Below are 16,995 nucleotides of genomic sequence, written 5' to 3'. Positions count from 1 at the left end.
TCATGTAACAAGACGTGAGGTTTAGAATACTCTGTAAATACATAACCAATATTTACAAGTCATGTAACAAGACGTGAGGTTTAGAATATTCTGTAAGTACATAACCAATATTTACAAGTCATGTAACAAGACGTGAGATTCAGAATACTCTGCAAATACGTAACCAATATTTACAAGTCATGTAACAAGACGTGAGGTTTAGAATACTCTGTAAATACATAACCAATATTTACAAGTCATGTAACAAGACGTGAGGTTTAGAATACTCTGCAAATACGTAACCAATATTTACAAGTCATGCAAGACGTAGGTTTAGAATACGTAAACCAATATTTACAAGTCATGTAACAAGACGTGAGGTTTAGAATACTCTGCAAATACGTAACCAATATTTACAAGTCATGTAACAAGACGTGAGGTTTAGAATACTCTGCAAATACGTAACCAATATTTACAAGTCATGTAACAAGACGTGAGGTTTAGAATACTCTGTAAATACGTAACCAATATTTACAAGTCATGTAACAAGACGTGAGGTTTAGAATACTTCTGTAAATACATAACCAATATTTACAAGTCATGTAACAAGACGTGAGGTTTAGAATACTCTGTAAATACATAACCAATATTTACAAGTCATGTAACAAGACGTGAGGTTTAGAATACTCTGTAAATACATAACCAATATTTACAAGTCATGTAACAAGACGTGAGGTTTAGAATACTCTGTAAATACATAACCAATATTTACAAGTCATGTAACAAGACGTGAGGTTTAGAATACTCTGTAAATACACATTTAGTATGATAGAGTTGAATGTTAGGATTATAATATTCCGTAAATATATTAACAACACATTTAGTATCATAGAGTTGAATGTTAGGATTATAATATTCCGTAAATATATTAACAACACATTTAGTATCATAGAGTTCGATGTTAGGATTATAATATTCCGTAAATATATTAACAACACATTTAGTATGATAGAGTTGAATGTTAGGATTATGATATTCTGTAAATACGTCACTAAGTAACGTACTTCTTGATTTGTCTCCACAAAGGTGCGACGGACATTCTGATGACAGAAAACAAAAGCTAATTGATCACCATTTTTCTCAGACACTTTGTTTAAAGCTTGACCAATAGTGGATCCGATAAGAACGCTGTCTCCGTGACCATAATTATAGCTAATTTTAAACTTTTCTGGATTGGTTGCTAGGAGTCTGGAAACAACAGAAATATCCATTATCTTAATATTGACATTACGTGAATAAAATAACATTTTCTTAGAATTATTAACATAATATGCTGTATAACAGTATACTAAAATAAAGCTCAGTATCGTTATGATGGTGACCACAAGTATATTGTTTGACACGATAAGAGTATAGTCTGTCTTGTAAATACTTCTGAACAAGAACCTATCATGACTTGGACATGCGAACAAGTGTTTTTAATATCTATAAATGGTGAAATAAAATGACCACCGAATCTATCTTTATCGTGTCATATATCTATAGTAAGTCCGTAGAATTCAAAACTATACTTGTGGTAGTATATTCACGTGCTAAGTCCATACACTTCACAGATATGTTGGTGGTTTCACAGAAAGGTTTCTGGTAATATATTTATAAAGTAAATTCTCAAAGATTGAAATTTTTAACCTCAGTGTTTAGATATCATGATATATTATCAATAGGCAACAAATAAAAAGTGACACTCGAGAGAAACCAACATTAGCTTTAGAACCGCAACTCTATTATTGGGAAGAAATCTTTACATAACGGGCCCGACATGGCCATGAATGTTAAGGCGTTCGACTCCCGGTCGCACCAAACATGCTCGCCCTTTCAGCCGTGGGGGCGTTATAATGTTACAATCAATCCCACTATTGGTTGGTAAAAGAGTAGCCCAAGACTTGGCGGTGGGTGGTGATGACTAGCTGCCTTCCCTCTAGTCTTACACTGCTAAATTAGGGACGGCTAGCGCAGATAGCCCGCGAGTAGCTTTGCGCGAAATTCGAAAAACAAAACTTTACATAACTAACCAGATTATATATATTTTTTCTTGAACTAGGACGTGCTCAGCTTGTTTCCTATTAATCTATTTCTGTACCGGTTGTAAGGTGGCTTTGTTTTATTATCTTCAATTTTCACAGACTTACATAAGTTTTGTAACTTCCTATAATAAAATTTACTTTATATATATTACTACACTTGAAGTACCCTGTACTCTATACTCATACAATTTAACATAACAGTTTATGGCAACATATTTACGTGGTAAATCCACGATTTAATAGAACGACTTAAGGTAATATATTCACGGGATAAATTTTAACCCTCCAGTTTATTATTTCAAGTTTGATGAAGAATGTGTTTGTATTGTATCTTCAGAACAGTTGATTTGACTTAAATACACACTGTACGATAGTTATAATACAGTACATTATATATTAATACACAGACACTGTACGATAGTTATAATACAAAACATTATATATTAATACACAGACACTGTACGATAGTTATAATACAGTACATTATATATTAATACACAGACACTGTACGATAGTTATAATACAAAACATTATATATTAATACACAGACACTGTACGATAGTTATAATACAAAACATTATATATTAATACACAGACACTGTACGATAGTTATAATACAAAACATTATATATGAATACACAGACACTGTACGATAGTTAAAATACAAAACATTATATATGAATACACAGACACTGTACGATAGTTATAATACAAAACATTATATATGAATACACAGACACTGTACGATAGTTATAATACAAAACATTATATATGAATACACAGACACTGTCCGATAGTTATAATACAAAACATTATATATTAATACACAGACACTGTACGATAGTTATAATACAAAACATTATATATTAATACACAGACACTGTACGATAGTTATAATACAAAACATTATATATTAATACACAGACACTGTACGATAGTTATAATACAAAACATTATATATTAATACACAGACACTATACGATAGTTATAATACAAAACATTATATATTAATAAACAGACACTGTACGATAGTTATAATACAGTACATTATATATTAATACACAGACACTGTACGATAGTTATAATACAAAACATTATATATTAATACACAGACACTGTACGATAGTTATAATACAGTACATTATATATTAATACACAGACACTGTACGATAGTTATAATACAGTACATTATATATTAATACACAGACACTGTAATGATAGATATAATACAAAAACATTATATATTAATACACAGACACTGTATGATAGTTATAATACAAAACATTATATATTAATACACAGACACTGTACGATAGTTATAATACAAAACATTATATATGAATACACAGACACTGTACGATAGTGAAAATACAAAAAAATTATATATGAATACACAGACACTGTACGATAGTTATAATACAAAACATTATATATGAATACACAGACACTGTACGATAGTTATAATACAAAACATTATATATGAATACACAGACACTGTACGATAGTTATAATACAAAACATTATATATGAATACACAGACACTGTACGATAGTTATAATACAAAACATTATATATTAATACACAGACACTGTACGATAGTGATAGTACAAAACATTATATATTAATACACAGACACTGTACGATAGTTATAATACAAAATATTATATATTAATACACAGACACTGTACGATAGTTATAATACAAAACATTATATATTAATACACAGACACTATACGATAGTTATAATACAAAACATTATATATTAATAAACAGACACTGTACGATAGTTATAATACAGTACATTATATATTAATACACAGACACTGTACGATAGTTATAATACAAAACATTATATATTAATACACAGACACTGTACGATAGTTATGATACAAAACATTATATCATAATACACAGACACTCTACGATAGTTATAATACAGTACATTATATATTAATACACAGACACTGTACGATAGTTATAATACAAAACATTATATATTAATACACAGACACTGTGCGATAGTTATAATACAGTACATTATATATTAATACACAGACACTGTACGATAGTTATAATACAGTACATTATATATTAATACACAGACACTGTACGATAGTTATAATACAGTACATGAAATATTAATACACAGACACTGTACGATAGTTATAATACAAAACATTATATATTAATACACAGACACTGTACGATAGTTATAATACAGTACATTATATATTAATACACAGACACTGTACGATAGTTATAATACAGTACATTATATATTAATACACAGACACTGTACGATAGTTATAATACAGTACATTATATATTAATACACAGATACTGTACGATAGTTATAATACAGTACATTATATCATAATACACATACACAGTATCGAAGATATACTCTAGTACATTATATCATAATACACATAAACAGTTTGATACTTATATTCCAGTACATTATATCTTATTAGAACAGTTTATGGTATTATATTCACGTGGTATTTCCTAAGTTTTACAGAATCGTTTCAAAATGTATTTACGCAGTAAATTCACACTAACGAGTTTATAATTTAAATTTTCATGAAGAATGTAAGTTTTTGGATTGTTTCTTCAAAACAGTTGATTAGACTTATAGATCATTGGTGTTCGATAACTAAAGATATATCAGTATGTGATTGGAAACTAACTGAGGTGAATGTCGGTCACGGGTCATAAGGTTTACCTTCAATGTCTTCTTGTACTCACACTGGTTAATTAACTAGTTAATATCAGTGATCTATATGTATATCAGTGATAATACACATGAACAGTAAGATACTTATACTATACCACATTATATCATAATACACATGAACAGTATGATACTTATCCTATACCACATTATATCATAATACACATGAACAGAAAGATACTTATCCTGTACCATATTATATCATAATACACATGAACAGTAAGCTACTTACCCTATACCACATTATATGATAATACACATGAACAGTATGATACTTATCCTATACCACATTATATCATAATACACATGAACAGTAAGATACTTATCCTATACCACATTATATCATAATACACATGAACTGTAAGATACTTATCCTATACCACATTATATCATAATACTCATAAATAGTATGATACTTATCCTATACCACATTATATCATAATACACATGAACAGTAAGATACTTATCCTATACCACATTATATCATAATACACATGAATAGCATGATACTTATCCTATACCACATTATATCATAATACACATGAACAGTAAGATACTTATCCTATACCACATTATATCATAATACACATGAATAGTATGATACTTATCCTATACCACATTATATCATAATACACATGAATAGTAAGATACTCATCCTATACCACATTATATCATAATACTCATGAACAGTATGATACTTATCCTATACCACATTATATCATAATACACATGAACAGTATGATACTTATCCTATACCACATTATATCATAATACACATACACTGTATGGTAGTAATACTCTAGCACATTTTATCGTAATACACATATGCAGTATAATACTTACAGTTTAGTACTTTATATCATAAAACACATACACAGTATAATAATTATACTCTAGTACATTATATATATTAATAGATATAATAGTTACAATACAGTACATCATATATTAATACACACACTGTATGATAGTTATACTCTTGTACATTATATCAATATACGTATACACTATGTGGTAGTTATACCACAATAAAGTAGAACAGTTTATGGTATTATATTCACGTAGTATTTCCTAAGTTTCGCAGAATGGTTTCAAAATGTATTTACGTAGTAAATTCACACCCACGAGGTTATAATTTAAATTTTTGATAAAAAATGTAAGCTTTGGATTGTTTCTTCAGAACAGTTGATTGGACTTATAGATCATTGGTGTTCGATAACTAAAGATATATCAGTATGTGATTGGAAACTAACTGAGGTGAATGTGGGTCACGGATCATAAGGTTTATCTTCAATGTCTTCTTGTACTCACACTGGTTAATATCAGTGATTAAAATGCAGCGTCCGACCCACCATCACAACAAACACTTTGAACCAACAAAATAATTAAGGTCACTATCCTAACACGTTCACAACTGAAATTGCGAGCCACCGTTAACAACATCATACCTCGGTACGTGGACACACTGACCACTAGTTTTGGCTCTGGGTGAATGTTTTTAATAACTCTTATCTGTATATTAATTATATGTATGTTTAGTATAAGTGGTACGTAATATATAGAAACCTAATATTACATTTAAATACTAGTATCTATATGAATAAAACACTTGTTATAAGTTTTTAAAAATAATAAAAACATACAATAGAATTTTTCATATTAATAAATTGACAGATGCACTCGGAGTTAATATCGAAGTAAACACAATCCACGCCGAAAGTGTTGCTATCTATATACCACAACACACTGATGCAGGTATTAAATAATCATTATCTATTGATTATTGACGTCCGTTTACAATGTGAAAGATAATTGAAACCTATAAACATAATATTACATCTAAATAATAATATCCATGTAATGCAACGCTTTTTATAAGACTTTAAAACAATAATAAAAGAAGCGATACAGGATAATCCTACACTTGCAATTTTGTTATCCGTATCTGTACAACACAACACATATAAAAGTGTTTATATTTGTGTAAATAAAAAACACTGAAAGTGTTGGTATCTACATAACACAACATACAACAAAAGTGTTAATATCTATATAAACACAACACACACTCGAATAATTAATATCTATCTGAACAAAAAAAACCTGAAGTGTTGGTATCTTTATAACACAATATACAATAAAAGAGTCAGTACCTATATGAGCACAACACAAACTAGAAACATTAATACCTATATATACAGTTCACGTCAACACAACACATCACCTGTGTACTTACTTACCTGTACATTGGAGTCCCTATAGCTCCATAATACCAAGAAACGATAGTTTTAGTGATAGATCGTAACTTAAACATTTCAAACTGTGAGATAATGACAAACAAGACACGAAGGTTTTGGTTATTTTATAGTTCAGTTTCTGGTCTATTTGATGACGTAGCCAGCCGTAATCCTATTCGATGTTGTTATATTCTAAAAACTATCTAATTCCTTTGTCTCTCTTATGTCTGATCCACAATATAGTTCATTATTATTCATATATTTATTAATAAATAGTCCGTTTTTTAAAAGTAGGTACAAAACTGGTTTGAGTAGTTAAAGTCACGAACAGTGTTAACTTGTATATTTTACTCTAAATACACATGAACAGTAAGATACTTATCCTATACCACATTATATCATAATACACATGAACAGTAAGATACTTATCCTATACCACATTATATCATAATACACATGAACAGTAAGATACTTATCCTATACCACATTATATCATAATACACATGAACAGTAAGATACTTATCCTATACCACATTATATCATAATACACATGAACAGTAAGATACTAATCCTATACCACATTATATCATAATACACATGAACAGTAAGATACTTATCCTATACCACATTATATCATAATACACATGAACAGTAAGATACTTATCCTATACCACATTATATCATAATACACATGAACAGTAAGATACTTATCCTATACCACATTATATCATAATACACATGAACAGTAAGATACTTATCCTATACCACATTATATCATAATACACATGAACAGTAAGATACTTATCCTATACCACATTATATCATAATACACATGAACAGTAAGATACTTATCCTATACCACATTATATCATAATACACATGAACAGTAAGATACTTATCCTATACCACATTATATCATAATACACATGAACAGTAAGATACTTATCCTATACCACATTATATCATAATACACATGAATAGTATGATACTTATCCTATACCACATTATATCATAATACACATGAACAGTAAGATACCCATCCTATACCACATTATATCATAATACACATCATCAATGATACTAGTATGATACTTATCCTATACCACATTATATCATAATACACATGAACAGTAAGATACTTATCCTATACCACATTATATCATAATACGCATGAACAGTAAGATACTTATCCTATACCACATTATATCATAATACACATGAACAGTATGATACTTATCCTATACCACATTATATCATAATACACATGAACAGTAAGATACTTATCCTATACCACATTATATCATAATACACATGAACAGTAAGATACTTATCCTATACCACATTATATCATATATACACATGAACAGTAAGATACTTATCCTATACCACATTATATCATAATACACATGAACAGTAAGATACTTATCCTATACCACATTATATCATAATACACATGAACAGTAAGATACTTATCCTATACCACATTATATCATAATACACATGAACAGTAAGATACTTATCTTATACCACATTATATCATAATACACATGAACAGTAAGATACTTATCCTATACCACATTATATCATAATACACATGAACAGTAAGATACTTATCCTATACCACATTATATCATAATACACATGAACAGTAAGATACTTATCCTATACCACATTATATCATAATACACATGAATAGTATGATACTTATCCTATACCACATTATATCATAATACACATGAACAGTAAGATACTTATCCTATACCACATTATATCATAATACACATACATGAACTCTAGTATGATACTTATCCTATACCACATTATATCATAATACACATGAACAGTAAGATACTTATCCTATACCACATTATATCATAATACACATGAACAGTATGATACTTATCCTATACCACATTATATCATAATACACATGAACAGTAAGATACTTATCCTATACCACATTATATCATAATACACATGAATAGTATGATACTTATCCTATACCACATTATATCATAATACACATGAACAGTATGATACTTATCCTATACCACATTATATCATAATACACATGAACAGTAAGATACTTATCCTATATTACATTATATCATAATACACATGAACAGTAAGATACCTATCCTATACCACATTATATCATAATACACATGAACAGTAAGATACTTATCCTATACCACATTATATCATAATACACATGAACAGTAAGATACTTATCCTATACCACATTATATCATAATACACATGAACAGTAAGATACTTATCCTATACCACATTATATCATAATACACATGAACAGTAAGATACTTATCCTATACCACATTATATCATAATACACATGAACAGTAAGATACTTATCCTATACCACATTATATCATAATACACATGAACAGTAAGATACTTATCCTATACCACATTATATCATAATACACATGAATAGTATGATACTTATCCTATACCACATTATATCATAATACACATGAATAGTAAGATACTCATCCTATACCACATTATATCATAATACTCATGAACAGTATGATACTTATCCTATACCACATTATATCATAATACACATGAACAGTATGATACTTATCCTATACCACATTATATCATAATACACATACACTGTATGGTAGTAATACTCTAGCACATTTTATCGTAATACACATATGCAGTATAATACTTACAGTTTAGTACTTTATATCATAAAACACATACACAGTATAATAATTATACTCTAGTACATTATATATATTAATAGATATAATAGTTACAATACAGTACATCATATATTAATACACACACTGTATGATAGTTATACTCTTGTACATTATATCAATATACATATACACTATGTGGTAGTTATACCACAATAAAGTAGAACAGTTTATGGTATTATATTCACGTGGTATTTCCTAAGTTTCGCAGAATGGTTTCAAAATGTATTTACGTAGTAAATTCACACCCACGAGGTTATAATTTAAATTTTTGATGAAGAATGTAAGCTTTGGATTGTTTCTTCAGAACAGTTGATTGGACTTATAGATCATTGGTGTTCGATAACTAAAGATATATCAATATGTGATTGGAAACTAACTGAGGTGAATGTGGGTCACGGGTCATAAGGTTTACCTTCAATGTCTTCTTGTACTCACACTGGTTAATTAACTGGTTAATATCAGTGATCTATATGCAGCGTCCGACCCACCATCACAACAAACACTTTGAACCAACAAAATAATTAAGGTCACTATCCTAACACGTTCACAACTGAAATTGCGAGCCACCGTTAACAACATCATACCTCGGTACGTGGACACACTGACCACTAGTTTTGGCTCTGGGTGAATGTTTTAATAACTCTTATCTGTATATTAATTATATGTATGTTTAGTATAAGTGGTACGTAATATATAAAAACCTAATATTACATTTAAATACTAGTATCTATATGAATAAAACCCTTGTTATAAGTTTTTAAAAATAATAAAAACATACAATAGAATTTTTCATATTAATAAATTGACAGATGCACTCGGAGTTAATATCCAAGTAAACACAATCCACGCCGAAAGTGTTGCTATCTATATACCACAACACACTGATGCAGGTATTAAATAATCATTATCTATTGATTATTGACGTCCGTTTACAATGTGAAAGATAATTGAAACCTATAAACATAATATTACATCTAAATAATAATATCCATGTAATTCAACGCTTTTTATAAGACTTTAAAACAATAATAAAAGAAGCGATACATGATAATCCTACACTTGCAATTTTGTTATCCGTATCTGTACAACACAACACATATAAAAGTGTTTATATTTGTGTAAATAAAACACACTGGAAGTGTTGGTATCTACATAACACAACATACAACAAAAGTGTTAATATCTATATAAACACAACACACACTCGAATAATTAATATCTATCTGAACAAAAAAAACCTGAAGTGTTGGTATCTTTATAACACAATATACAATAAAAGAGTCAGTACCTATATGAGCACAACACAAACTAGAAACATTAATACCTATATATACAGTTCACGTCAACACAACACATCACCTGTGTACTTACTTACCTGTACATTGGAGTCCCTATAGCTCCATAATACCAAGAAACGATAGTTTTAGTGATAGATCGTAACTTAAACATTTCAAACTGTGAGATAATGACAAACAAGACACGAAGGTTTTGGTTATTTTATAGTTCAGTTTCTGGTCTATTTGATGACGTAGCCAGCCGTAATCCTATTGGATGTTGTTATATTCTAAAAACTATCTAATTCCTTTGTCTCTCTTATGTCTGATCCACAATATAGTTCATTATTATTCATATATTTATTAATAAATAGTCCGTTTTTTAAAAGTAGGTACAAAACTGGTTTGAGTAGTTAAAGTCACGAACAGTGTTAACTTGTATATTTTACTCTAAATACACATGAACAGTAAGATACTTATCCTATACCACATTATATCATAATACACATGAACAGTAAGATACTTATCCTATACCACATTATATCATAATACACATGAACAGTAAGATACTTATCCTATACCACATTATATCATAATACACATGAACAGTAAGATACTTATCCTATACCACATTATATCATAATACACATGAACAGTAAGATACTTATCCTATACCACATTATATCATAATACACATGAACAGTAAGATACTTATCCTATACCACATTATATCATAATACACATGAACAGTAAGATACTTATCCTATACCACATTATATCATAATACACATGAACAGTAAGATACTTATCCTATACCACATTATATCATAATACACATGAACAGTAAGATACTTATCCTATACCACATTATATCATAATACACATGAACAGTAAGATACTTATCTTATACCACATTATATCATAATACACATGAACAGTAAGATACTTATCCTATACCACATTATATCATAATACACATGAATAGTATGATACTTATCCTATACCACATTATATCATAATACACATGAACAGTAAGATACTCATCCTATACCACATTATATCATAATACACATCAATAGTATGATACTTATCCTATACCACATTATATCATAATACACATGAACAGTAAGATACCCATCCTATACCACATTATATCATAATACTCATCAATAGTATGATACTTATCCTATACCACATTATATCATAATACACATGAACAGTAAGATACTTATCCTATACCACATTATATCATAATACGCATGAATAGTATGATACTTATCCTATACCACATTATATCATAATACACATGAATAGTATGATACTTATCTTATACCACATTATATCATAATACACATGAACAGTAAGATACTTATCCTATACCACATTATATCATAATACACATGAACAGTAAGATACTTATCCTATACCACATTATATCATAATACACATGAACAGTAAGGTACCTATCATATACCACATTATATCATAATACACATGAACAGTAAGATACCTATCCTATACCACATTATATCATAATACACATGAATGGTAAGATACCTATCCTATACCACATTATATCATAATACACATGAACAGTAAGATACTTATCTTATACCACATAATATCATAATACACATGAACAGTAAGATACTTATCCTATACCACATTATATCATAATACACATGAACAGTAAGATACTCATCCTATACCACATTATATCATAATACATACCATGAATAGTAAGATACTTATCCTATACCACATTATATCATAATACACATGAACAGTAAGATACTTATCCTATACCACATTATATCATAATACACATGAATAGTATGATACTTATCCTATACCACATTATATCATAATACACATGAACAGTAAGATACTTATCCTATACCACATTATATCATAATACACATGAACAGTATGATACTTATCCTATACCACATTATATCATAATACACATGAACAGTAAGATACCTATCCTATACCACATTATATCATAATACACATGAACAGTAAGATACTTATCCTATACCACATTATATCATAATACACATGAACAGTAAGATACTTATCCTATACCACATTATATCATAATACACATGAACAGTAAGATACTTATCCTATACCACATTATATCATAATACACATGAATAGTATGATACTTATCCTATACCACATTATATCATAATACACATGAACATTAAGATACCTATCCTATACCACATTATATCATAATACACATGAATAGTATGATACTTATCCTATACCACATTATATCATAATACACATGAACAGTAAGATACTTATCCTATACCACATTATATCATAATACACATGAACAGTATGATACTTATCCTATACCACATTATATCATAATACACATGAACAGTATGATACTTATCTTATACCACATTATATCATAATACACATGAACAGTAAGATACTTATCCTATACCACATTATATCATAATACACATGAACAGTAAGATACTTATCCTATACCACATTATATCATAATACACATGAACAGTAAGATACCTATCCTATACCACATTATATCATAATACACATGAACAGTAAGATACCTATCCTATACCACATTATATCATAATACACATGAACAGTAAGATACTTATCCTATACCACATTATATCATAATACACATGAACAGTAAGATACTTATCTTATACCACATAATATCATAATACACATGAACAGTAAGATACTTATCCTATACCACATTATATCATAATACACATGAACAGTAAGATACTCATCCTATACCACATTATATCATAATACTCATGAATAGTATGATACTTATCCTATACCACATTATATCATAATACACATGAACAGTAAGATACTTATCCTATACCACATTATATCATAATACGCATGAATAGTATGATACTTATCCTATACCACATTATATCATAATACACATGAATAGTAAGATACTCATCCTATACCACATTATATCATAATACTCATGAACAGTATGATACTTATCCTATACCACATTATATCATAATACACATGAACAGTATGATACTTATCCTATACCACATTATATCATAATACACATACACTGTATGGTAGTAATACTCTAGCACATTTTATCGTAATACACATATGCAGTATAATACTTACAGTTTAGTACTTTATATCATAAAACACATACACAGTATAATAATTATACTCTAGTACATTATATATATTAATAGATATAATAGTTACAATACAGTACATCATATATTAATACACACACTGTATGATAGTTATACTCTTGTACATTATATCAATATACATATACACTATGTGGTAGTTATACCACAATAAAGTAGAACAGTTTATGGTATTATATTCACGTGGTATTTCCTAAGTTTCGCAGAATGGTTTCAAAATGTATTTACGTAGTAAATTCACACCCACGAGGTTATAATTTAAATTTTTGATGAAGAATGTAAGCTTTGGATTGTTTCTTCAGAACAGTTGATTGGACTTATAGATCATTGGTGTTCGATAACTAAAGATATATCAGTATGTGATTGGAAACTAACTGAGGTGAATGTGGGTCACGGGTCATAAGGTTTACCTTCAATGTCTTCTTGTACTCACACTGGTTAATTAACTGGTTAATATCAGTGATCTATATGCAGCGTCCCACCCACCATCACAACAAACACTTTGAACCAACAAAATAATTAAGGTCACTATCCTAACACGTTCACAACTGAAATTGCGAGCCACCGTTAACAACATCATACCTCGGTACGTGGACACACTGACCACTAGTTTTGGCTCTGGGTGAATGTTTTTAATAACTCTTATCTGTATATTAATTATATGTATGTTTAGTATAAGTGGTACGTAATATATAAAAACCTAATATTACATTTAAATACTAGTATCTATATGAATAAAACCCTTGTTATAAGTTTTTAAAATAATAAAAACATACAATAGAATTTTTCATATTAATAAATTGACAGATGCACTCGGAGTTAATATCCAAGTAAACACAATCCACGCCGAAAGTGTTGCTATCTATATACCACAACACACTGATGCAGGTATTAAATAATCATTATCTATTGATTATTGACGTCCGTTTACAATGTGAAAGATAATTGAAACCTATAAACATAATATTACATCTAAATAATAATATCCATGTAATTCAACGCTTTTTATAAGACTTTAAAACAATAATAAAAGAAGCGATACATGATAATCCTACACTTGCAATTTTGTTATCCGTATCTGTACAACACAACACATATAAAAGTGTTTATATTTGTGTAAATAAAACACACTGGAAGTGTTGGTATCTACATAACACAACATACAACAAAAGTGTTAATATCTATATAAACACAACACACACTCGAATAATTAATATCTATCTGAACAAAAAAAACCTGAAGTGTTGGTATCTTTATAACACAATATACAATAAAAGAGTCAGTACCTATATGAGCACAACACAAACTAGAAACATTAATACCTATATATACAGTTCACGTCAACACAACACATCACCTGTGTACTTACTTACCTGTACATTGGAGTCCCTATAGCTCCATAATACCAAGAAACGATAGTTTTAGTGATAGATCGTAACTTAAACATTTCAAACTGTGAGATAATGACAAACAAGACACGAAGGTTTTGGTTATTTTATAGTTCAGTTTCTGGTCTATTTGATGACGTAGCCAGCCGTAATCCTATTCGATGTTGTTATATTCTAAAAACTATCTAATTCCTTTGTCTCTCTTATGTCTGATCCACAATATAGTTCATTATTATTCATATATTTATTAATAAATAGTCCGTTTTTAAAAGTAGGTACAAAACTGGTTTGAGTAGTTAAAGTCACGAACAGTGTTAACTTGTATATTTTACTCTAAATACACATGAACAGTAAGATACTTATCCTATACCACATTATATCATAATACACATGAACAGTAAGATACTTATCCTATACCACATTATATCATAATACACATGAACAGTAAGATACTTATCCTATACCACATTATATCATAATACACATGAACAGTAAGATACTTATCCTATACCACATTATATCATAATACACATGAACAGTAAGATACTTATCCTATACCACATTATATCATAATACACATGAACAGTAAGATACTTATCCTATACCACATTATATCATAATACACATGAACAGTAAGATACTTATCCTATACCACATTATATCATAATACACATGAACAGTAAGATACCTTTTATCCTATACCACATTATATCATAATACACATGAACAGTAAGATACTTATCCTATACCACATTATATCATAATACACATGAACAGTAAGATACTTATCCTATACCACATTATATCATAATACATAATACACATGAACAGTAAGATACTTATCCTATACCACATTATATCATAATACACATGAATAGTATGATACTTATCCTATACCACATTATATCATAATACACATGAACAGTAAGATACTTATCCTATACCACATTATATCATAATACACATGAATAGTATGATACTTATCCTATACCACATTATATCATAATACACATGAACAGTAAGATACCCATCCTATACCACATTATATCATAATACTCATCAATAGTATGATACTTATCCTATACCACATTATATCATAATACACATGAACAGTAAGATACTTATCCTATACCACATTATATCATAATACGCATGAATAGTATGATACTTATCCTATACCACATTATATCATAATACACATGAATAGTATGATACTTATCTTATACCACATTATATCATAATACACATGAACAGTAAGATACTTATCCTATACCACATTATATCATAATACACATGAACAGTAAGATACTTATCCTATACCACATTATATCATAATACACATGAACAGTAAGATACCTATCATATAC

The 16,995-nt window shown here is 28.7% G+C and overlaps 1 protein-coding gene across 1 annotated transcript in view; it reads right to left on the bottom strand.

The window, feature by feature from the left end:
- Positions 1 to 7,136, bottom strand: part of LOC143231308 (medium-chain acyl-CoA ligase ACSF2, mitochondrial-like) — an 81,854-nt gene extending 74,718 nt beyond the window's left edge. The window contains exons 1-2 of the mRNA XM_076465857.1: positions 7,038 to 7,136; positions 1,044 to 1,227 (exon numbers count right to left, since the gene is read on the bottom strand). The gene's annotated coding sequence lies outside the window, so the exon portion shown is untranslated. The remainder of the gene's footprint in view (positions 1 to 1,043; positions 1,228 to 7,037) is intronic.
- Between the last annotated feature and the right edge of the window lie 9,859 nt (positions 7,137 to 16,995).

The sequence above is a fragment of the Tachypleus tridentatus genome, chromosome 11 (assembly GCF_004210375.1).
Source record: "Tachypleus tridentatus isolate NWPU-2018 chromosome 11, ASM421037v1, whole genome shotgun sequence".
NCBI classification, from domain to species: domain Eukaryota; kingdom Metazoa; phylum Arthropoda; class Merostomata; order Xiphosura; family Limulidae; genus Tachypleus; species Tachypleus tridentatus.
The sequence above is the reverse complement of the archived record's forward strand: the minus strand, read 5'-3'. Positions and strand labels throughout refer to the sequence as shown.